We start from the raw sequence: 23,332 nt of genomic DNA on the forward strand, positions 1-23,332 counted from the left end.
AAACAAACAGGAATCACTTTCCAAACCCATGAAGACTGCTGGGTTGTTTCGTTACACTAACACCAAACTCCTCTTGTGAAACACTAACCATCCTGAGTGAACATGTTCCAAAACAGACACATTGTGGATCACCTTGCGGGTGAACTGCGTGTGTGGAATGGAATGTTGGTGTGATTAAGACACATTAAGATACACCGTCTGGCCGTCTGTATGGTTGTCACTCTGTTTGTCTGTCTGTTTGTTTGTCTGACGGTCGGTCTGTGTGTCCTCCGGTGGGTTTCCAGGCCGTCACATGTTGTGTTTTGTGTTTTCACATGGCTCGCTTCATCTGCTAGCGGGGATCAGTCACTCGTGGGGTAAGAGGGCAGGATTGGTCAAGTAGCGGGGCTGAGCTATATTTGGTCTGGGAGAGTGCGTCTGTATGATCGAGCGGTGTTTGTGTGTGTCAGCATGTGGCATGGGCGGGCCGCTGCACTCCACCCCCCCCCCCCCCCCCCCCCCTCTTTTGCAGGAGTGCCTCGAGGCCATCATTAAACACAGGGAGAGCGTGAGCGTATACCGGCCCTGCCATCAACAGGAGTTATGTCACAGACTTGCATGTGTGACTGATCACCCATCTCGTTCAGTGTTTCAGATCCAGCGGTCTGTCCCTAATGTCTGGTACTCAATCAACGGACATTGTCATAACTGAAGAACATCCCCGGAGAGAATACAATGTGTTGGAGGTGAGCTCTAATAGCTTGCTACACACTGCCATGGGGCAGGTAAAAACATGCCAGGCTTCTGTTTACCACAACTCCCTTTTTAGATACCACCTACTGGTATTAGCTCATGATGACTCCAAATATGAGTAGCCTGTGCCCAGACAGTCCCAAGTCTTTCCAGCCAGTGTGACGTCATTGGGCCTCCCCCTGGGATTATTCATATGGTGCATATCTCACCAGGGCGTGTTACCCTATTAGGCTTCCCCCTCAAATAATCACTCTTTCATCATACTAAGTGGCGTTAAATTGTGATTCAGATAACTATGAATCGTAACGTTTTTCAAACTTTGTCTGGACAGATTCTAAGCCGGAATTCAATCTGATCAACACTCGATCCGTGTTATAGCGCGCTTGACATTTAAAGGAATAAAACTAGTTGGATGGTGTATGTGTGTTAGAGTTCTCATTTTCAGCCCGAACCTGACGGCCCCGGTCTTATACAATTTATGAGAACTGATTCGGGCCGGGCGGGTTTCAGGCTTGGTGCTCTGTGTTATGAAAGACTGTGCATGTCTGCCACAACTTTTACTACTGCTCTCTCTCAGCAGCACAGCCTGAGCGGCGCCAGGATTTCAATATTGGCTGGGCCAGAGAAATTTGTGGCCATGATTACATTTGTTATTCTGATGATTGAAATGTTTCAAATTGCAATAGGAATTGTCTGGAGTGCACTTGAGAGAATGATGATCCAGGAGACCATGACAGGCAGCGTATCTCACAATCAGGAGAAGCCCATAATCCAATGGAATCTGTTAACGCCAATACATCTTAACAAAATACACCCAGTGACTTCCCTGCCTTGCTGGACCTTGTATTCTATTGAAAGTAGACCCATTACTGATCAAAATAGCTTCCTAGGCTTGCTGCAGGATGAAACATGCGTTCAAAACATGGGGCTTTTGAGCTATTATTCAAATGCAATTATCTTAAGCCATACTTTTAAATACGGTGTACCATTTATTTGAATTGTTTTCGAGAGACTCACAAGAAGATATTGAGAGAATGGGTGAAGAATATTAGGGATCAATGAACGAAAGCCATATAAATATATGCACATTATTCTCCGTTTCAGTGCCAATTGGTAGATTTAAAAAATACTTAGGTTTAGGTAAGTAACACTAACACTAAAGTGACAGTTATAAATGTATGTGGGTATTGCTGACGGTGGCTCCCGATGGTGGCTAATATTTAATACAAATTGTAATAACACATTTTTTAGAAAAGCCCGAACATGTAATTAAAACATTCTAAAGGGCATAAATCAACTCGGTAGGTTTGGCGCTACAGAAGCCTTGAGTCTCCAAATTGCTTCTCTGCAAATTATGAGGACATGCAATGAAAATGCTCAATAACGGCTCAGCTATTTATAGGCTACTTCACTGTGGAAAAGGGGTCACAAGACATGTTATGTTGATGAATGGAGAACGGTGTTATTTCAACCGGAAATACAGGACTATATGTTTTTTCACTTGGAACTGACAGGTGCTCAACCTTATTTATGCTTTTCTCACGCCTAAAGGTGATGGAATTATTAGGGAATTAAGTCAAGGTCAGAATACAGCATTATCTGTAGACACCTCCACCACACCTCCAGTTATTTTATCTCTACCCCAAACATGTACCTTGCAAAAATCTGATTCTAACTCCAATTATTTTCAAATGGACCTGAATTTAAATGGAATTGACGTCATCCCTGGACAACACACTTGGGATGCAACCTCACCTGAGATTTGAATTCAGAACTTCTGAGATGCCAGCAACCTGAATTGCCTGCTACGCCTCCAGGTCTGTGGCCATGACAGCGATTGTCCACAGACTTATTGACACGAACATATTTCTGCACTTTGCTAAAAGCTTTGTTGGCCAGAATCAAGTCAATAATTGTGCTGTTGTCTGCAAACACCTACGAAAAAGTAGCAGTGCTCAGGGACACTTGACATTAAGTGTGCATTAATGCTCTTGGGATCTGAACTTGCAACCTTTTGGTCGGGAGTGCATACTTTCTTCAGCAGTGCCACCAGGTACTTATTTGTTACTGTACCAAGAACATACAGTACCAGTCAAAACTTTGGACACACCTACTCATCTGGACCGCAGAGTGAAGGAAAAGCAGCCAAGTGCTCAGCATATGTGGGAACTCCTTCAAGACTGTTGGAATAGGATTCCTCATGAAGCTGGTTGAGAGAATGCCAAGAGTGTGCAAAGCTGTCATCAATGCAAAGGGTGGCTATTTTGAAGAATATAAATATATTTTGATATGTTTAACACTTTTTTTTTGGTTACTACCTGATTCCATATGTGTTGTTTTCATATTTGTGATGTCTTCACTATTATTCTACAATGTAGAAAATAGTGAAAATAAAGAAAACCCTGGAATGAGTAGGTGTGTCCAAACTTTTGACTGGTAATACGAGTATGGTTACGGTACAGTGTTGTTCCATGGTGTACAAAAAGGTCAAAGGTAGACATAACATACCTTCAGAGGTACGGATAATCTAGTATAGTGGTACATTTCTCTACTCAATATATTCAAAACAAGGTACAATCATTGCTGCACTTTGAAATGTAGGTTTGGGCAATGTGCTAGCGGGGCTTATTAGCATATTTGGTAGAATGGTCTAAAATATGTTCTATTTGTGCCAACCGTTAGTGGAAATGCTGTACCAGTTTAAGTGGTTTTATCATTATGTTTAAGGTTGAGCACCGCTTTTACACTGTCAGTTGTAAAATCTTTGTAAGAGGTCGTAACATAAACCATAATAGCTGCACTGTTAAGCAGTTTCTGTGCTCCAGTAACTTAATTTCAGCTGGTTGAAAGGAAGTTCATTTTAATTTTCATTATCTTACTGTCAAATAGTTGCAAGTGGGTTATTGTAAAATGCACATTAGCTAACTGTGGCTAATCTGTCAAACTGACCTGATGGTGTGGCAGGGAAGTAAATATGCTGTCAATCATCAAGTAATGGTGTATGTTGTCAACAAAATTAAATCAAATCAAATGTTATTGGTCACATACACATATTTAGCAGATGTTATTGCGGGTGTAGCGAAATGTTTGTGTTCCTAGCTCCAACAGTGAAGTACTGGCCTCCCGAGTGGCACAGAGGTCAAAGGCACTGCATCTCAGTGCTAGAGGTGTCACTACATACCCTGGTTCGATTCTGGGCTGTATCACAACTGGCCATGATCAGGAGTCCCATAAAGCGCCACACAATTGGCCCAATGTCGTCCGGGTTAGGAGAGGGTTTGGCCGGGGTAGGCCGTCATTGTAAATAATAATTTGTTCTTATCCCTCCTGTTCATTTCATGTTAATTAATTCTCTGTTCCCAGTCCAAAATGACCACCCCATTATAGCTGAATATAAATCCATAATAATACATATGTTATAACCTAATGTTCTGTTAGATTTGTTCATCAACTTAAGTTCTTGTCAACATTACAAGTTTTGAATTTCTATTTGCTATTTATTGCCTGTAGGTCTCATTGACCTGAGCTCATACAACTCGTTTTTCAGTAAAGAAAAAAAGCATACTGTATGGACTATTTTGACTATAACAAAAACTCAGATGAAACCTATTGTGCTATCTATCACAGACTACTTTGTGTCAAAGTTGAACAAGGACACTCTCCTCCTCACCAGTGTCATGATCAAAGATATGATCAAGAGCCTCAAATACAGTATATCATTCAGTCATTGTGCTGCCACAGAATTAATTCTGAGCAAGGCCTCAAAAAATATTTATATACCAGAGCTGCAAGAAAAGTTCTATATATTATAGAAACAATGTTTTTGTGTCTGTTTGAAATTCACTTCTCGATTGTGGGACCTTACAGGTACGTGTGTATGTGGTGTACAGAGATGAGGTAGACATTCAAAAATCATATTAACCACTATTATTGAACACAGAATGAGTCCATACAACTTATGTGATTTGTTAAGCACATTTTTACTCCTGAACTTATTTAGGCTGGTCATAACAAAAGGATAGAATCCTTATTGACTCAAGACATTTCAGCTATTCATTTTGTATTTATTTCTAACATTTCTACAAACCAAATTCCACTTTGACATTATGGGGTATTGTGTGTAGATCAGCGACACAAAATCTAATTTGAATCAGTTTAATATTCAGGCATTAACACAAACAAATGTGGAAAAAGTTAAGGGGTGTGAAAACTTTATGAAGGCATTGCAGCTCCTGGCACCATTTCGAGACATTTTACATTTGCCTTTGACATCACAAACAGACCACAATTAGCTTGGCTAGAGTGTCTCAGCAAGTCTGTTATTTACTTCACAGAGCCACACCCACTCAGAACAATACTCTGCTTGTTTACAGTGATTCATTTAATGAAGGACAGATTGAAACACTGAATACATGCCAAAATGAAACAGCTATTTCCACAGTCTGCAACTGTCGAGATAAGGGCAGTAATTATTTAACTTAAATCAGTCTCATCATCTGTAAGAAATCAAATCAGATCAAGAGTGCAAAAATAGAACAGACCCATATAACTATTGCATCAATTTTTTTATACATTTTTCAAAAATTCATAGTAATACCATTTGATGAAAACAAGATGTTCTATCTGATCAACTTTGCTAGAAACGGTTTTTAATAACAAAACAATCTTAACTATAAATCACGTTTGCGCCATTGAGATCAAATCAAATCAAATGTGCACTGCTCAAAATAAAATAAAGGGAACACTCAAAACTACAGAATGTAACTCCAAGTCAATCACACTTCTGTGAAATCAAACTGTCCACTTAGGAAGCAACACTGATTGACAATACATTTCACATGCTGTTGTGCAAATGGAATAGACAAAAGGTGGAAATTATAGGCAATTAGCAAGACACCCCCCAAAACAGGAGTGATTCTGCAGGTGGTGACCACAGACCACTTCTCAGTTCCTATGCTTCCTGGCTGATGTTTTGGTCACTTTTGAATGCTGGCGGTGCTCTCACTCTAGTGGTAGCATGAGACGGAGTCTACAACCCACACAAGTGGCTCAGGTAGTGCAGTTCATCCAGGACGGCACATCAATGCGAGCTGTGGCAAAAAGGTTTGCTGTGTCTGTCAGCGTAGTGTCCAGAGCATGGAGGCGCTACCAGGAGACAGGCCAGTACATCAGGAGACGTGGAGGAGACCGTAGGAGGGCAACAACCCAGCAGCAGTACCGCTACCTCCGCCTTTGTGCAAGGAGGTGCACTGCCAGCGCCCTGCAAAATGACCTCCAGCAGGCCACAAATGTGAGGGACATTCCCTCAGGCTCTCATCCGGTCCCACATGAAGCTATATGCTTCATTCCACATTATACTGCCTGTTGACATCTAGTGGAAGGCGTATGAAGTGCATACAGATCCGTAAATATAAGGCAATTGAATAGGCGATGCCTTTCACAGCGACCCATTTCATAATTTTCACTTCCTGTTTGGAAGGTTGCCTGCCATATGAGTTCTGTTTTACTCACAGATATAATTCAAACAGTTTTAGAAACTTCAGAGTGTTCTCTATCCAATAGTAATAATAATATGCATATCATATGATCTAAGTGTAACGGCTTTCCTCCTCCTCTTCATCAGAAGAGGAGGAGCAGGGATTGAACCAAAATGCAGCGGAGTTTGTAGACATTATTTATTAAAGAAAAAACACGAACTCGACTAATACACTAACAAAACAAATAAACGGTGTAGACAGACCTAGACGACGAACTTACATAAAACATGAAGAACGCACGAATAGAGAAAATAGGCTACACAAAATGAACGATGAACAAACAAACCGAAAACAGTCCCGTGTGGCGCAATGACATACACAAACACAGGAGACAATCACCCACAACGAACACTGTGAAAACACCTACCTAAATATGACTCTTAATTAGAGGAATGCCAAACACCTGCCTCTAATTAAGAGCCATACCAGGCAACCCATAAACCAACATAGAAACAGAAAACATAGAATGCCCACCCAAACTCACGTCCTGACCAACTAACACATATAACAAACTAACAGAAATAGGTCAGGAACGTGACATAACCCCCCCCCTTAAGGTGCGAACTCCGGGCGCACCAGCACAAAGTCTAGGGGAGGGTCTGGGTGGGCATCTGACCACGGTGGTGGCTCAGGCTCCGGGCGAGGTCCCCACCCCACCATAGTCAATCCCAGCTTCCATCTCCCCCTATGAATGTCCACCCTCATCTTACCCCCACAAAATCCTCTTGGTAACATCAACAACAGGGGCAGCACCGGGACAGAGGGATAGCTCAAGACAGAGGGATAGCTCAAGACAGAGGGATAGATCAGGATATAGAGGTAGCTCAGGATAGAGAGGGAGATCAGGATAGAGGGGCAACTCCGGACTGAAAGGCAGCTCCGGACAGAGAGACAGCTCTGGACTGAGGGGCAGTTCTGGGTAAATAGCCGCTCCGGGCTAAGGGACAGCTCATGACTGGCTAACGGCTCTGGACGCTCATGGCTGGCTGACGGCTCTCGACGCTCATGGCTGGCTGACGGCTCTCGACGCTCATGGCTGGCTGACGGCTCTCGACGCTCATGGCTGGCTGACGGCTCTCGACGCTCATGGCTCGCTGACGGCTCTGGACGCTCATGGCTCGCTGACGGCTCTGGACGCTCATGGCTGGCTGAAGGCTCTGGACGCTCATGGCTCACTGACGTCTCTGGCAGATCCTGTCTGGTTGGCGGCTCTGGCAGATCCTGTCTGGTTGGCGGCTCTGGCAGATCCTGTCTGGTTGGCGGCTCTGGCAGATCCTGTCTGGTTGGCGGCTCTGGCAGATCCTGTCTGGTTGGCGGCTCTGGCAGATCCTGTCTGTTTGGCGGCTCTGGCAGATCCTGTCTGGTTGGCGGCTCTGGCAGATCCTGTCTGGTTGGCGGCTCTGGCAGATCCTGACTGATAACTGGCTCTAGCGGCTCCTGACTGACTATCGCCTCTGACGGCTCGGGACAGACGGGCGGCTCTAATGACTCAGGACAGACGGATGGCTCAGACGGCGCTGGGGAGACGGATGGCTCAGACGGCGCTGGGGAGACGGATGGCTCAGACGGCGCTGGGGAGAAGGATGGCTCAGATGGCGCTGGGGAGACGGATGGCTCAGATGGCGCTGCGGAGACGGATGGCTCAGACTGCACCTGTCTGGCGGAAGGCTCTGGCTGCTCCTGTCTGGCGGAAGGCTCTGTAGGCTCATGGCAGACGGGCAGCTTTGCAGGCTCATGGCAGACAGGCAGTTCATGCGCCGTTGGGCAGACGGCAGACTCTGGCCGGCTGAGACGCACTGTAGGCTTGGTGCGTGGTGCCGTAACTGGAGGCACCTGACTGAGGACACGCACTTCAAGCCTAGTGCGGGGAGCAGGGACAGGGCACACTGGACTCTCAAAGCGTGCTATACTCCTGGTGCGTGGTACCGGCACTGGTGGCACCGGGCTGAGTGCACGCACATCAGGACGAGTACGGGGAGAAACAACAGTGTGCACAGGACTTAGGAGACGCACATGTGGCTTAGTGCGCGGTGCCGGAACTGGAGGCACTAGGCTGGAGACACGCACCATAGGGAGAGTGCGTGGAGGAGGTAGCGTATGGGTTTGTGTTGAGTGTATGTATCTAGCTGTGTCTATGGGTGTGTAGTTTTCTAGGAAAGTCTATGGTGGCCTGAATGGGTTCTCAATTAGAGACAGCTGGTTTCGGTTGTCTCTAATTGGGAACCATATTTAAGGCTGCCATAGGCTTTAGCTGTTTGTGGGACACAGGGCTCTGAAAACGCACTGGAAGCCTGGTGCGTGGTGTAGGCACTGGTGGTACTGGCCTGGGGCGGGGAGGTAGTGCCGTAAATACCGGACCGTGAAGGCGTACTGGCTCCCTTGAGCACCGAGCCTGCCCAACCTTACCTGGTTGAATGCTCCCCGTCGCCCGACCAGTGCGGGGAGGTGGAATAACCCGCACCGGGCTATGTAGGCGAACCGGGGACACCATGCGTAAGGCTGGTGCCATGTAAGCCGGCCCGAGGAGACGCACTGGAGACCAGACGCGTTGAGCCGGCCTCATGACACCTGGCTCAATGCCCAATCTAGCCCTACCAGTGTGGGGAGGTGGAATAACCCGCACTGGGCTATGCACTCGTACAGGAGACACCGTGCGCTCTACTGCGTAACACGGCGCCTGCCCGTACTCCCGCTCTCCACGGTAAGCCTGGGAAGTGGGCGCAGGTCTCCTACCTGCCCTTGGCCCACTACCTCTTAGCCCCCCCCCCCCCCCCCCCCCCCCCCAAGAAATGTTTGGGGTCTCCTCTCGGGCTTCCAGCCACGTCTCCTTGCTGCCTCCTCATACCAACGCTCTTGGGCTCTCGCTGCCTCCATCTCCTCACGAGCGCGGCGATATTCTCCCGACTGTGCCCATGGACCTTTCCCGTCCAATATTTCCTCCCAAGTCCATGATACCTGTGTAGAATCCTGCTTGACTCCACGCCGCTTGGTTCTGGATTGGTGGGTGATTCTGTAACGGCTTTCCTCCTCCTCTTCATCAGAAGAGGAGGAGCAGGGATTGAACCAAAATGCAGCGGAGTTTGTAGACATTATTTATTAAAGAAAAAACATGAACTCGACTAATACACTAACAAAACAAATAAACGGTGTAGACAGACCTAGACGACGAACTTACATAAAACATGAAGAACGCACGAATAGAGAAAATAGGCTACACAAAATGAACGATGAACAAACAAACCGAAAACAGTCCCGTGTGGCGCAATGACATACACAAACACAGGAGACAATCACCCACAACGAACACTGTGAAAACACCTACCTAAATATGACTCTTAATTAGAGGAACGCCAAACACCTGCCTCTAATTAAGAGCCATACCAGGCAACCCATAAACCAACATAGAAACAGAAAACATAGAATGCCCACCCAAACTCACGTCCTGACCAACTAACACATATAACAAACTAACAGAAATAGGTCAGGCACGTGACACTAAGACAGAGTACGAGGCCGTTTAATTTGGGCACAAATTTATCCAAAAGTGAAAATGTCGCCCCCTATACATAAGAAGTTAACTTATTTCTGTCCTCTGACGTCCTTGGGTAGGCAGAGGGAGTCTGGAAGGGCATCACGGAATCTTTGTGTTGTCTGAGAATTTATAGCATGACTTTTGATGCTCCTTGTTCGGGGTCTGAGCAGATTATTTGTTGCGATTGCAAACGTAATAAAATGGGGGTCCGATAGTCCAGGATTATGAGGAAAAACTTTAAGATCTACAACATTTATTCCATGGAACAAAACTAGGTCCAGAGTATGACTGTGACAGTGAGTAAGTCCAGAGACATGTTGGACAAAACCCACTGAGTCAATGATGGCTCCGAAAGCCTTTTGGAGTGGGTCTGTGGACTTTTCCATGTGAATATTAAAATCACCAAAAATTTGAATATTATCTGCTATGACTACAAGGTCCGACAGGAATTCAGGGAACTCAGTGAGGAACGCTGGACCTGGCCCAGTAAACAGTAGCTATAACAAGTGATTGAGTAGGCTGCATAGATTTCATGACTAGAAGCTCAAAAGACGAAAACTTTTTTTTTGTAATTTGAGATTTGCTATCGTAAATGTTAGCAACACCTCCGCCTTTGCGGGTGATGGGGGATATGGTCACTAGTGCAACCAGGAGGTGAGTCCTCATTTAACACAGTAAATTCATCAGGCTTAAGCCATGTTTCAGTCAGGCCAATCACATCAAGATTATGATCAGTGATTAGTTTATTGACTATAACTGCCTTTGAAGTGAGGGATCTAACATTAAGTAGCCCTATTTTGAGATGTGAGGTATCACGATCTCTGTCAATAATGGCAGGAATGGAGGAGGTCTTTATCCTAGTGAGATTGCTAAGGCGAACACCGCGATGTTTAGTTTTGCCCAACCTAGGTCGAGGCACAGACACAGTCTCAATGGGGATAGCTGAGCTGACTACACTGACTGTGCTAATGGCAGACTCCACTAAGCTGGCTAACAGCCTGCTGCCTGGCCTGCACCCTATTTCATTGTGGAGCTAGAGGATTTAGAGCCCTGTCTATGTTGGTAGATAAGATGAGAGCACCCCTCCAGCTAGGATGGAGTCCGTCACTCCTCAGCAGGCCAGGCCAATTATCTACAAATTCTATCTTTTGGGAGGGGCAGAAAACAGTTTTCAACCAGCGATTGAGTTGTGAGACTGCTGTAGAGCTCATCACTCCCCCTAACTGGGAGGGGGCCAGAGACAATTACTCGATGCCGACACATCTTTCAAGATGAAATGTATTTTATAAGAGAGACCACTCTGACCATCAGAATGAAGGCAAAGGGCTGTCTCCAGCTAGAACATTCTAGCCCTTGGTCTCCTTAATAAATTCATCAAATCATATGCCCTTGTAAAACCCCTTTTTTACATTAGCAGTTGACACAACATGCTTTACAGTAACACAGCCTAGAACCCAAAGAGCAAGCAGAAAGAGATGCATATTGACCATTAAAAACTCCTAAAAGACAGAAAGCCTAAAGAGGAACCAGGCTCAGAGAGGAGGCCCATACTAAAGAAAGGCTTATCCTTATGACAAGGAAACATCGAAAAGGGCCCATTTGTGGTATAACTCATATGACATGTGAATGGGTGGCTGGTTGTATCTTCTTTTTGCTCATACGGCTCTATTCAATCCGATCCGTTTTATAGCGAGATTGCCTTTAATTGTCTATGTTCCCGCGGTCTCAGAGACTGCATTCACAGTAAATGCTCCATATGTTAGCTCAATAGGAAATGACATTTACATTTTAACATGGATCTTCCGTGATACTTCGGCGATACGGATTGAATCCAGCCCTAAATCCCTGGTCTTTATTACGTCTAGACTTTCTGGAGAGCGCTCCTACTCTGGCCCACTCTTGGGCCCACACTTGAGTCATGATGAGCACTCCACCTCACAGAGGATCACAAGAATGTGATCTGGTCTGGTTGCACTCAATAACATCCTGAATCTAGGCAGTCCCCAATCAATTTACCAAAGTAAACAAGGATGGTTTTCCAATTATCCTGGGAAAAAGGGAGATATTATTTCCACCATGGCTGTTTCCTAGAGAATAACGTTTCAATTGGGTTTTTGTTCCAGGGAATCAGATTTCAAAACTCGCAGACTCGTTGCAGTTTCTCATATCCTCTCCTGAATCAACATTATTGCGTTTCACAGTGCAGCTTGTCACACTTTACATTGAAGGGACCATTTTAGTCATTTTAGTGGAAAAACATACGCACTGTCTCAGACCTGGGATAACTATAGCTTTAAATATTCTTTGTGGAAAGTAAGTCTTCTTAAATGGCGAACAAATAGTTACTTTGGAGGTGACTACAACTATTTGGATACTGATCCCAAAAAATGACAACTTTTTAAAAGTACTTGAAAAAACATCTGAGAAAGTGACAACTTTTTAAAACTATTTGAATAAAAATCTGAGAAAGTGATTACTTTTTCAAAACGATTTGAATACAGATCTAAGAAAGCAACACATTTTTTAAGTATTTGATTACAGATCTCAGGTTAACAATTTTCAGAAACTATTGGATTGGCTGCCTTCAATGGCGAATTTGCCAATCTTGGTGTTCTCTGGCAAATGCCAAACGTCCTGCACGGTGTTGGGCTGTGAGCACAACCCCCACCTGTGGACGTCGGGCCCTCATACCACCCTCATGGAGTCTGTTTCTGACCGTTTGAGCAGACACGTGCACATTTGTGGCCTGCTGGAGGTCATTTTGCAGGGCTCTGGCAGTGCTCCTCCTGCTCCTCCTTGCACAAAGGCGGAGGTAGCGGTCCTGCTGCTGGGTTGTTGCCCTCCTACGGCCTCCTCCACGTCTACTGATGTACTGGCCTGTCTCCTGGTAGCGCCTCCATGCTCTGGACACTACGCTGACAGACACAGCAAACCTTCTTGCCATAGCTCGCATTGATGTGCCATCCTGGATGAGCTGCACTACCTGAGCCACTTGTGTGGGTTGTAGACTCCGTCTCATGCTACCACTAGAGTGAAAGCACCGCCAGCATTCAAAAGTGACCAAAACATCAGCCAGGAAGCATAGGAACTGAGAAGTGGTCTGTGGTCACCACCTGCAGAACCACTCCTTTATTGGGGGTGTCTTGCTAATTGCCTATAATTTCCACCTGTTGTCTATTCCATTTGCACAACAGCATGTGAAATTTATTGTCAATCAGTGTTGCTTCCTAAGTGGACAGTTTGATTTCACAGAAGTGTGATTGGATTTACATTGTGTTGTTTAAGTGTTCCCTTTATTTTTTTGAGCAGTGTATTTACTTTGCCACCATGGCCTTGTTTTGCCTTTACCTACCCTCACCTCATTTGCTCACATTGTATATAGACTTATTTTCCTACTGTGTTATTGACTGTATGTTTGTTTTACTCCATGTGTAACTCTGTGTTGTTGTATGTGTCGAAATGCTTTGATTTATCTTGGCCAGGTCGCAATTGTAAATGAGAACTTGTTCTCAACTTTCCTACCTGGTTAAATAAAGGTGAAATAAAAAATAAATAAATAAAAATACCAAGAGCTGTGCCAGAAACAGTGTTGTTTGATGAAGGCATTGCCTGTATCGTTTTTTTGGCCTTTTCCCTCAGCATTGTCCCAGTCATATCCGTGGCAGCAGGAAGAATTAAGTCCTCCATAATAGTATGGGGCTTGCCTGTACTAGCCACTCGGTAGCTCACCATACTGTAAAAGACGCTTCTAGCCCCTTCTTATTAATGGTATCTGTTGCTTTTATACATGTCTTACTACTCGAAAGTTATCTTAATTCTCGCTCCAAAAACGCCTTTTGCTGATTTTTCAAATTGTCATGTTTTGTTTCTAAATGTCTGCGCAACAGTCAAGTTTTCATTGAGTTGTGAGATAGTACTTTTGTACATATAACACACTGTGGCTGAGGAAATGCACTACTCCCAATATAAGTTAACCCCGAATCAATGTAGTTCTCATCATATTTGCGCCTCTTCAATGGTCCAACGTCCCTGTCTGTTCGGTGCTTTCCCGGGTAAGGGGGCAGTAGCTCTTCGGCTGCATCAGATTCACAGTGTCAGTGTCCATGCTAGCTGGGCTAACAACAAATGTAGAATTATTGATTCTAGCATTGGATGTGCTCGTGGAAACAGAATAACTTGTGTTGTCAACAGATGCAGGTGTGGTACTGCTGAGTTGGTATGTCTATGCGGGCCTGACTTTTTTTAACCATTGATACATTTTCGAGCAAACGGAATGAGCAGCAGCTACGTTTGGCTACATACGGACCATTAGTGGAATTCCCACGAGGGAGTAATAGTTAATGTGATTGGATGTTAATTATTCGACTAGGCTACCTGAGTTTGACATTGTGTTGCTATTTCGCTGAACACTAGATGGTTTAATTTTATTTTTGGCATGAAACGAGGCTACTCAGGTGAGAAAAAAACCTGACCCAAATGTATAGCCCCGTTAGAAAATATAAAAGGACTGTTTGAAAATGTGAAGAAATATTTTTTTAAATAAATGTGAATCACATTTTTATTTGGTGTACCCCTGCATTATAGCAACCATAGTTAGTCTTAATGTAGTGCCTCCATACAGCCACTAGGGTTTGTGTTGAGAGTACCTGTGTGACAGCTGAACCTGGGCCCTGTTCATTTGGATGGAAACAGGAGACAGCTGACTGAAACTGGAAGGGACTATTTACCCTGCACTAATGAACACCCTGGGTACAACTTGTTTCTATTTTTCTACACATCACACCCAGGTCAAAATGTCAGGAAGCATCCTCCCACTGTTTCCACCACAAGTAGGGAGCAGCCTGGAAACACAGCCACAACAAACAGAAAATAGAAAACAAGGAACGGAAGAGAGCGAAAGAAGGCAATACATCAGCAATCAGAAGTCCTGTCAAAACAATACCACATCACCGGTTGCTGAGTGGGCGTTACTATGTTTCACAAAAATAACATCCATACAATCCAAACATAGTTGTGCTTAGTTCCACTTTTCCAAGAAAAGGAAAAATGGGGAGCTAGACATTTTACTCATCTATATGTTGATCTAATGGATGTCATGATGAAATGATAAATGGACAAAAAAATAACACAAGAGAGCCCAGTGCATGTTCACAAATCAGTAATAGATACACAACACATTCCTGGCCTCCAACTACCATTATTTAACTTAGTGCTGTTTTTCCCTCAAACATTTTCTGGGAACTCTGTTTGGGGAATTTCAGAGCTACAAATAAATGGCCTATCATTTCACTCGATGAACTGCATTGTAGTTAGCTACATATTAAAGATTCATATTTACTTGTCAATACCTCCATAAGGGAACATGCAAGAATGATATAAATCACATTGTTTTTGTGGGAGTCTACCCTTTTCATAGTGGGGTCATATTATGTTGTAGCCCAAATGGTTTGGACACTACAGACAGAATTTGGCACATTGGAGGTATAGTTGGTCTTGTGGGGGTCGTAGAGCAAAATGGAGAACACCATCATGTCCTTGAGAGTCTAATCTTTCCACTGTTCGGATGCTACAGACATTTTCCTGAGAAGACTGATTGTCTCCTAGCCTGACAAACAGCGCTGTAGCTCTGCTGCTGTCCACCGCAGATGCGGAAGGCCGACATAGGCTGATGCGGTCGATTGAGACACAGCCCATACAAAACAGGGCCCATATCCACAAAGCAGAGACATTTTACTCCTACTCTTATGGGTAAAAATAACAGCTTTGCATAAAGACTCTTCAGTCATAAGTGTCACACCTAGTTGACAGATATTTAGGACACCTCATGAGCTGCCGTAAACAGTTAAGTACCAGCAGGTGTCTTGATCAGGGTCACAACTTTTAGAAGTGGGGGGGGGGGGGGGGGGGGCATAACTTGGTGGGGGTGCTTGGGGTCCTCACATTTTTGGGGGCATCTAAAGCTAATTTCCTGCATTTCTACACAATTTAATGTAACCCATGGCCTTACTAGTCATCTCTATTTAGAACATAAAGTAAGAAAAACATGCCCAGTCATCAAGCTAGTGAAGAGATTATTATTAAATATGTTTAAGTGATTGAGAAGACTGAACTATATGAATGATAATTCAGTAATCAATATTGTGTTGCACCTTAACCAGTAGCCTAACAAATTATCAACTGCTACAAATAAAATACAAAGACATCATATCAAATTTCAGCTAGACAGCCCGAGCCACCTGCACACCACAGTCTAGTCAATAACTAAATTCTCAATTCTCTCCCCAACGCAACTTCCTTCCTATGTTTTCTTTTTTAATTGTCTCAAGGAAAGGTTTGGAAAACAAAAGTTTTATAAAACACACATACCTACACATTAACACAGAAACAGTCCACCCTCCATGTAAGTCATATCATTGGCCTAATAATGCAGTAGAGCTCTTTTTACTTGAACACAATATATCTGGGTCACCTTGTACTGCCCCTAGAGGTCCATGGCCCTGCAGTGCCCCAACACACCCCACTCAGCTTTAGGATCTTAGTGAAACATTCATTATTGGTTTCAGATGTCTTAGGCCAAGGCCACAGTGACAACCAACAGTGCGGCACACCCCTAAGGCCAGGACAGAGCAGCCCGGCAGCTAGGGATTGCTTAAATAGGCATCTCCCCTGACATGTTTTCAATGCAGACTCCTTTTGTCATACTCTATTCCATATAAGGAATCCAGACCTTATGAAAGTTGCACAGTATACCCTTAATCTTGTAATAAATCAAACCTATTGATGTAATGAATCTCGTTGGTGGAAGGAGAAGAGGACCAAAATGCAGCGTGGTTAGTGTTCGTCATATTTAATTAATACTGAACACTACACAAAACAACAACGAGGAAAAACAAAAATGAAACAGTTCTGCCAGGTGAACATACACTGAACAGAAAACAACCACCCACCACACACAATGGACAATAGGCTACCTAAGTATATCTCCCAATCAGAGACAACGATAGACAGCTGCCTCTGATTGGGAACCACACCAGGCCAAACACAGAAATAGACAACCTAGATATACAACATAGAATGCCCACCCACATCACACCCTGACCAAACAAAACATAGAAACATACAAAGCAATCTATGGTCAGGGCGTGACAAGTGATACATAACTTGACATTTCTTCCATCCATTGTGGGAGGATAACCAACCTTCCAGTTAATGGCAATGCAATTCTTAGCTGCTATAAATGCTAGATTGCACAGTTTCTTCTGATAACGGTCACCAGTATCAGCATTTCCAAGCAAACAAAAACAGGGATATGGGATAATCTGTAGACATGCTGAGATAAAGAACATACTATTTTCCAGAAGCCAGCCTTCACAAGGACATAACATATGTTTTACCATCAGAACTCAGGATAAGACCCAGATGCAGACAGTTTGAATCACAGATGTTAATTTAAAAAAACATGGAGCAGGCAAATGACAGGTCAAGGACAGGCAGAGGTCGGTAATCCAGGGGAGTGTCAGACAGGTACAGAACGGCAGGCAGGTTTAGGGTCAGGGTAGATAGAGTGGTCAAAACCAGAAAAACAGGGGCAAGAGAGAAACAGGAGCACGGGAAGACACTCTGGTAGGCTTAACGAGACAAGACAAACTGGCAACAGACAAACAGAAAACACAGGTCTAAATGCACAGGGGGTAATGGGAAAATGGGCGTCACCTGCAGGGGGGTCGAGACAAGCACAACACAGGTGAAACAGATCAGGGTGTGACATTTACACTTCCAGCAGAATAATTACATTTCTGTGTGCATGATTCACTGGCATAGAGTAGGTTCTTTGGATGATCTTAAAATAGTTACAAAATGTTAAGCTTCTTGCATGTCCAGTGTTTGCTGCACAGAGAAAATAAAGTGTTGTATCTGCAAGAATTCGCCTCACCTCCGTCAGACTGGTCTTCCCTGGCTGCCTGACCCTGCTGAGACCCCTGTCACCATCTGATCCTGCTTATTATATTAACCATGGATAGAATCAATGGTTCAACAATTGAAATGACCATTATTCCCAGATCCCAGAGTGTAGCCTACCCATCAACTCAAGATGGAACTTTGTATCCATTCACTGATTGTTATAATATACTTCAAAATTCACCTGAGCTCTGTAGACTGGTCTTCACTGGTTGTCTGACCCTGCATGGACACCTGTCACCATCTGTAACAAATGTGACATACATTTGACCTTATTTTAGCACCCCAAAAACATAATATTTCCAGGTCAACTCTAATACGAATTCCATTGTAAAGCACATTTTTTCCCCTTTCCAGCAAAATCAATAATGAGAGATGCATGCTGCCCGTCTCTGCATGATTGAAGAAGGCAATGAGCAACGTCTGATTTTTTTAAAAATGGCGGGTGGGGAAGTGAAAGCTACTGCATGATAGGGAAAGCTACTGCGCGATCTGTCCACCTCAATGCTAGTCAAATGTAAATAAAACACCATGAAGAGTTTATATAATCTGTCATTACATACCTATTTGAAGTTGTGTCGAATTTTAATTGGGTTTTTAGGACGGTGCGAAGGTTATCTTCAGAAGGTAACAGTGGCTGTCGCGGCTATTGAGAATCATGATGGCTTGTAGTGATGACGCAAAAGATTAATGCATTCAGTTGTACAATTGACTAGGTATCCCCCCTCTCCCTGTCCCTTTCTTGTTTTTAACCTGCGAGAGAAGCGCTACACCTGGTGGAGAGAGGCTGTATGACACAGAATGAGTTGCTTTAAGCGTGGTGTACATTACGTCATGACACGTCCCAATATAACATACAGCGTCAGAGTCCGTTTTTTCAAGTTTTCTCCAATACTATCGGGCCCATACCATGTCAATCAACGCTTGAATAGAAAGGTAGCTCACACCCCAGATTTTGATGCCAACAGTCACAGCTGTCCCATTAGTTTTCATTGCAGCCTCGTTTGAATGCCGTGGTTGGCAAATTTGTATGGAATGGGGTTAGTCAACAGTAGCTAGCTAACGTTAGTCAACTTTTTGCTAGCTCTGCTAGCAAATCATCAAATTTACTTCTGTTGAAACGGGACAAATTAAAAGCTTCAAAACATTTCCCTAGACACAACAGCTGTTAGATAGTGCTACTTGACAGATACTGTAGCTAAAGGCTAGCTAGAGCGGAACTGGCTGTAGTAGCTACTTTCTAGCTAATTAGCTGCTAGTAGTTCATTGACTTCAGTCGAGAGGGGATGAAACAATAGCTAACATAACATGTCAGTTACACTACTAGCTCAGCACGGGGAATATCTTTTTTTTTCTTCTGTCAAACAGGATTTACCTTGCCAACTAGATTAGTCAACTAAACAGTAACCAGTTTCTGCTCTGCTTGTTTTTACAACTCAGAGAAAAAGCACTACACAGATGGCAGCTGCCTCTGTTCATCTCTCCCAAGCAGGTCCAATACGCCAGCCTTTCAGACACTTTGCCTTCACACAGCTTGTCCGCATGCTCTGTTGTGTCTGTGCAGTCCTAAATCCAGCCGGCTGAAACCAGAAACCAGTCTACCCAACCACTCTGAGGCATCTGCATGGTCCTAAAGCAGACCGGAGCCATGTTTTGTGTCACAGTGCAATGGTAAACTGGGGAGGGGGGAGGGACGACTAACACACAATTTCAGAATGTGCAAGGTCACCCCCCCCCCATCTGCATTTGTTCACTCAGTGTATACATTACATATACAAAAGTATTTGGAAACCCCTTCAAATTAGTGGATTCAGCTATTTCAATCACACCCATTGCTGACAGGTCTATAAAATCGAGCACACAGCCATGCAATCTCCATAGACAAACATTGGCAGTAGAATGGCCTTACTGAAGAGATCAGTGACTTTTAACGTGGCACCGTCATAGGATGCCACCTTTCCAACATTTCTGCCATGCTAAAGCTGCCCTGGACAACTGTAAGTACTGTTATTGTGAAGTGAAAACGTCAAGGAGCACAGTCACGAAGTGGTAGGCCACACATGCTCACAGAACTTGACCGACGAGTGGTAAAGCCTGTAAAAATGGTCTTTCCTCGTTTGCATCACTCACTACCGAGTTCCACACTGCCTTTGGAAACAACATCAGCACAATAACTATTTGACAAGAGCTTCATGAAATGGGTTTCCATGGCCGAGCAGCCGAACACAAGCCTAAAATCACCATGCACCATGTCAAGAGTCGGCTAATCGAATTAACCCCCACTCCCCCCAATTCTGCTCGCAAACATGCAATCTTTGGACAATAAAATGGACGAGTTACTGGGAAGATTAAACTACCAAAACTGAACATCTTATGCTTCACAGAGTCGTGGCTGAACGATGACAATATCAACATACAGCTGGCTGGTTATACGATGTACCGGCAGGATAGAACAGCGGCGTTTGGTAAGACAAGGGGCGGCGGTCTATGTATTTTTGTAAACAACACTGGTGCACGATATCTAAGGAAGTCTCAGACCATTGCTCGCCTGAGGTAGAGTTTCTCATGGTAAGCTGCAGACCACATTACCTACCGAGAGAGTTTCATCTGTATTCTTTGTAGCTGTTTTACATACCACCACAGTCAGATGCTGGCACCAAGATAGCATTGAATGAGCTGCATCCCGCCATAAGCAACCAAGAAAACGCTCACCAAGAGGCGGCACTCCTAATAGACGGGGACTTTAATGCAGGGAAACTTAAATCAGTTTTATCTAATTTCTTAAATGTGAAACCAGAGGGAAAAGAACTCTGGACCACCTTCACTCCACATGCAGAGACGCATACAAAGCTCTCCCTCGCCCTCCATTTGGCAAATATGACCATAATTCTATCCTCCTGATTCCTGTTTACAAGTAAAAATTAAAGCAAGACGCACCAGTGACTTGATCAATAAAAAAGTGGTCAGATGAAGCAGATGCTAAGCTACAGGACTGTTTTGCTAGCACAGACTAGAACATCTTCGAGGATTTCTCTGATGGCATTGAGGAGTACACCACATCAGTCACTGGCTTCATCAATAAGTGCATCGATGATGTCATCCCCACAGTGACCGTACGTACATACCTTAACCAGAAACCATGGATTACTGGCAGCATCCGCACTGAGCTAAAGGCTAGAGCTGCCACTTTCAAGAAGCGGGACCCGGGAAGCTCAAAAGAAATCCTGCTATGCCCTCTGACGAACCATCAAACAGACAAAGCGTCAATACAGGACTAAGATCGAGTCTACCACACCGGCTCTGACGCTTGTCGGATGTGGCAGGGCCTGCAAACCATTACAGACTACAAAGGGAAGCACAGCTGAGAGCTGCCCAGTGACACGAGCCTACCGGACGAGCTAAGTTACTTCTATGCTCGCTTCGAGTCAAATAACACTGAAACATGCATGAGAGAACCAGCTGTACTGGAAGACTCCGCAGCCGATGTGAGTTAGACCTTTATACAGGTCAACATTCACAAGGCCGGAGGGCCAGACGGATTACTAGGACGTGTACCGTGAGCATGCGTTGATCAACTAGCAAGTGTCTTCACTGACATTTTAAAACTCTCCCTTTCAGAGTCTGTGATGCCAACATGTTTTAAGCAGACCACCATAGTGCCTGTGCCCTAGAACAGTAAAGTAACTGTCCTAAATGACTAGCGACCCGTTGCACTCACGTCTGTAGCCATGAAGTTTTTTGAAAGGATGATCATGGCTCACATCAACACCATCATCCCAGAAATGCAAGACCCACTCCAATTTGCATTCTGCCCCAACAGATCCACAGATGATGCAATGTCTATTGCACTCCACACTGCCCTTTCCCACCTGGACAGAAGGAACACCTACGTGAGAATGATATTCATTGACTACAGCTCAGTGTTCAACACCATAGCGCCCTCAAAGCTCATCAATAAGCTAAGGATCCTGGGACTAAACACCTCCCTCTGCAACCGGATCCTGGACTTCCTGATGGGCCGCCCACAGGTGGTAATGGTAGGTAACAACATATCCGCCACGCTGATCCTCAAAACAGGGGCCCCTCAGGGGTGCGTGGTCAGCCCCCTCCTGCACTCCCTGTTCACTCATGACTGCACAGCCAGGCACGACTCCAACACCATCAATAAATTTGCCGATGACACAACAGTGGTAGGCCTAATCACCGACAACAACGAAACAGTCTATAGGGAGGAGGTCAGAGACCTGGCCGTGTGGTGCCAGGACAACAACCTCTCCCTCAATTTGATCAAGACAAAGGACATGATTGTGGACCAGGAAAAAGATGACCGAGCACGCCCCCATTCTCATCGACGGGGCTGCAGTGGAGCAGGTTGAGAGCTTCAAGTTCCTTGGTGTCCACATCACCAACAAACTAACATGTTCAAAGCACACCATGATAATCGTGATGCGCATACGACAAAACCTATCCCCCTGGTCCTCAAAAGGTTCTACAGCTGCACCATCGAGAGCATCCTGACTGGTTGCATCACTGCCTGGTATGGCCACTGCTCGGCCTCCGACCGCAATGCACTACAGAGAGTAGTGCGAACGGCCCAGTACATCACTGGGGCCAAGCTTCCTGCCACCGAGGAAACCTCTATACCAGGCGGTATCAGAGGAAGGCCCTGAAAATTGTCAAAGACTCCAGCCACCCTAGTCATAGACTGTTCTCTCTGCTACCACACGGCAAGCGGTACCGGAGCGCCAAGTCTAGGTCCAAGAGGCTTCTAAACAGCTTCTACCCCCAGGTCAAAAGACTCCTGAACATCTAGTCAAATGGCTACCCAGACTATTCACCCCCCCCCCCCCTCCCCTCCACTGCCACTCTCTGTTGTTATCTTTGCATAGTCACTTTAATTAACTCTAGCTGCATGTACAAAGCACCTCAACTAACCGGTGCCCCCGTACATAAACACTGTACCGGCACCACCCTGTATATAGTTATTTTTTACTGCTCCTCTTTAATTATGTGTTACTTTTATCTCGTAAGTAAGCATTTCACTGTATTCGGCGCATGTGACAAATTAAATTTGATAAAGTTTTGTGGAGGAAGAATAATGGTCTGGGACCGTTTTTCACGGTTCAGGTGAGGGAAAATCTTAACGCAACAGCATGCAATGACATTCTAGATGATTTTGCTCTTTCAACTTTGGGGCAACAGTTTTTGGAAGGCACTATCCTGTTTCAGCATGACAATGTCTTTGTGCACAAAGGTCCATACAGAAGCGGTTTGTCAAGATCGGTGTGGAAGAACTTGACTGGCCTGCACAGAGCCCTGACCTCATCTCCATCGAACACCTTTGGGATGAATTGGAACGCCGACTGCGAGCCAGGCCTAATCGCCCAACATCATTGCCCAACCTCATTAATGCTCTTGTGGCGGAATGGAAGCAAGTCTCTGCAGCAATGTTCCAACATCTAGTGGCGTTACCACCTATGACTGTATTTGTTAGTTACAGAGACATGGCCTTCACCAAATTAGTTACTGAGTGAATATGTTATCATAGAAAAAAATGAACCTCAAATTCATC

This window comes from Salvelinus fontinalis, chromosome 25, assembly GCF_029448725.1.
Source record: "Salvelinus fontinalis isolate EN_2023a chromosome 25, ASM2944872v1, whole genome shotgun sequence".
Classification (NCBI taxonomy): Eukaryota; Metazoa; Chordata; class Actinopteri; order Salmoniformes; family Salmonidae; genus Salvelinus; species Salvelinus fontinalis.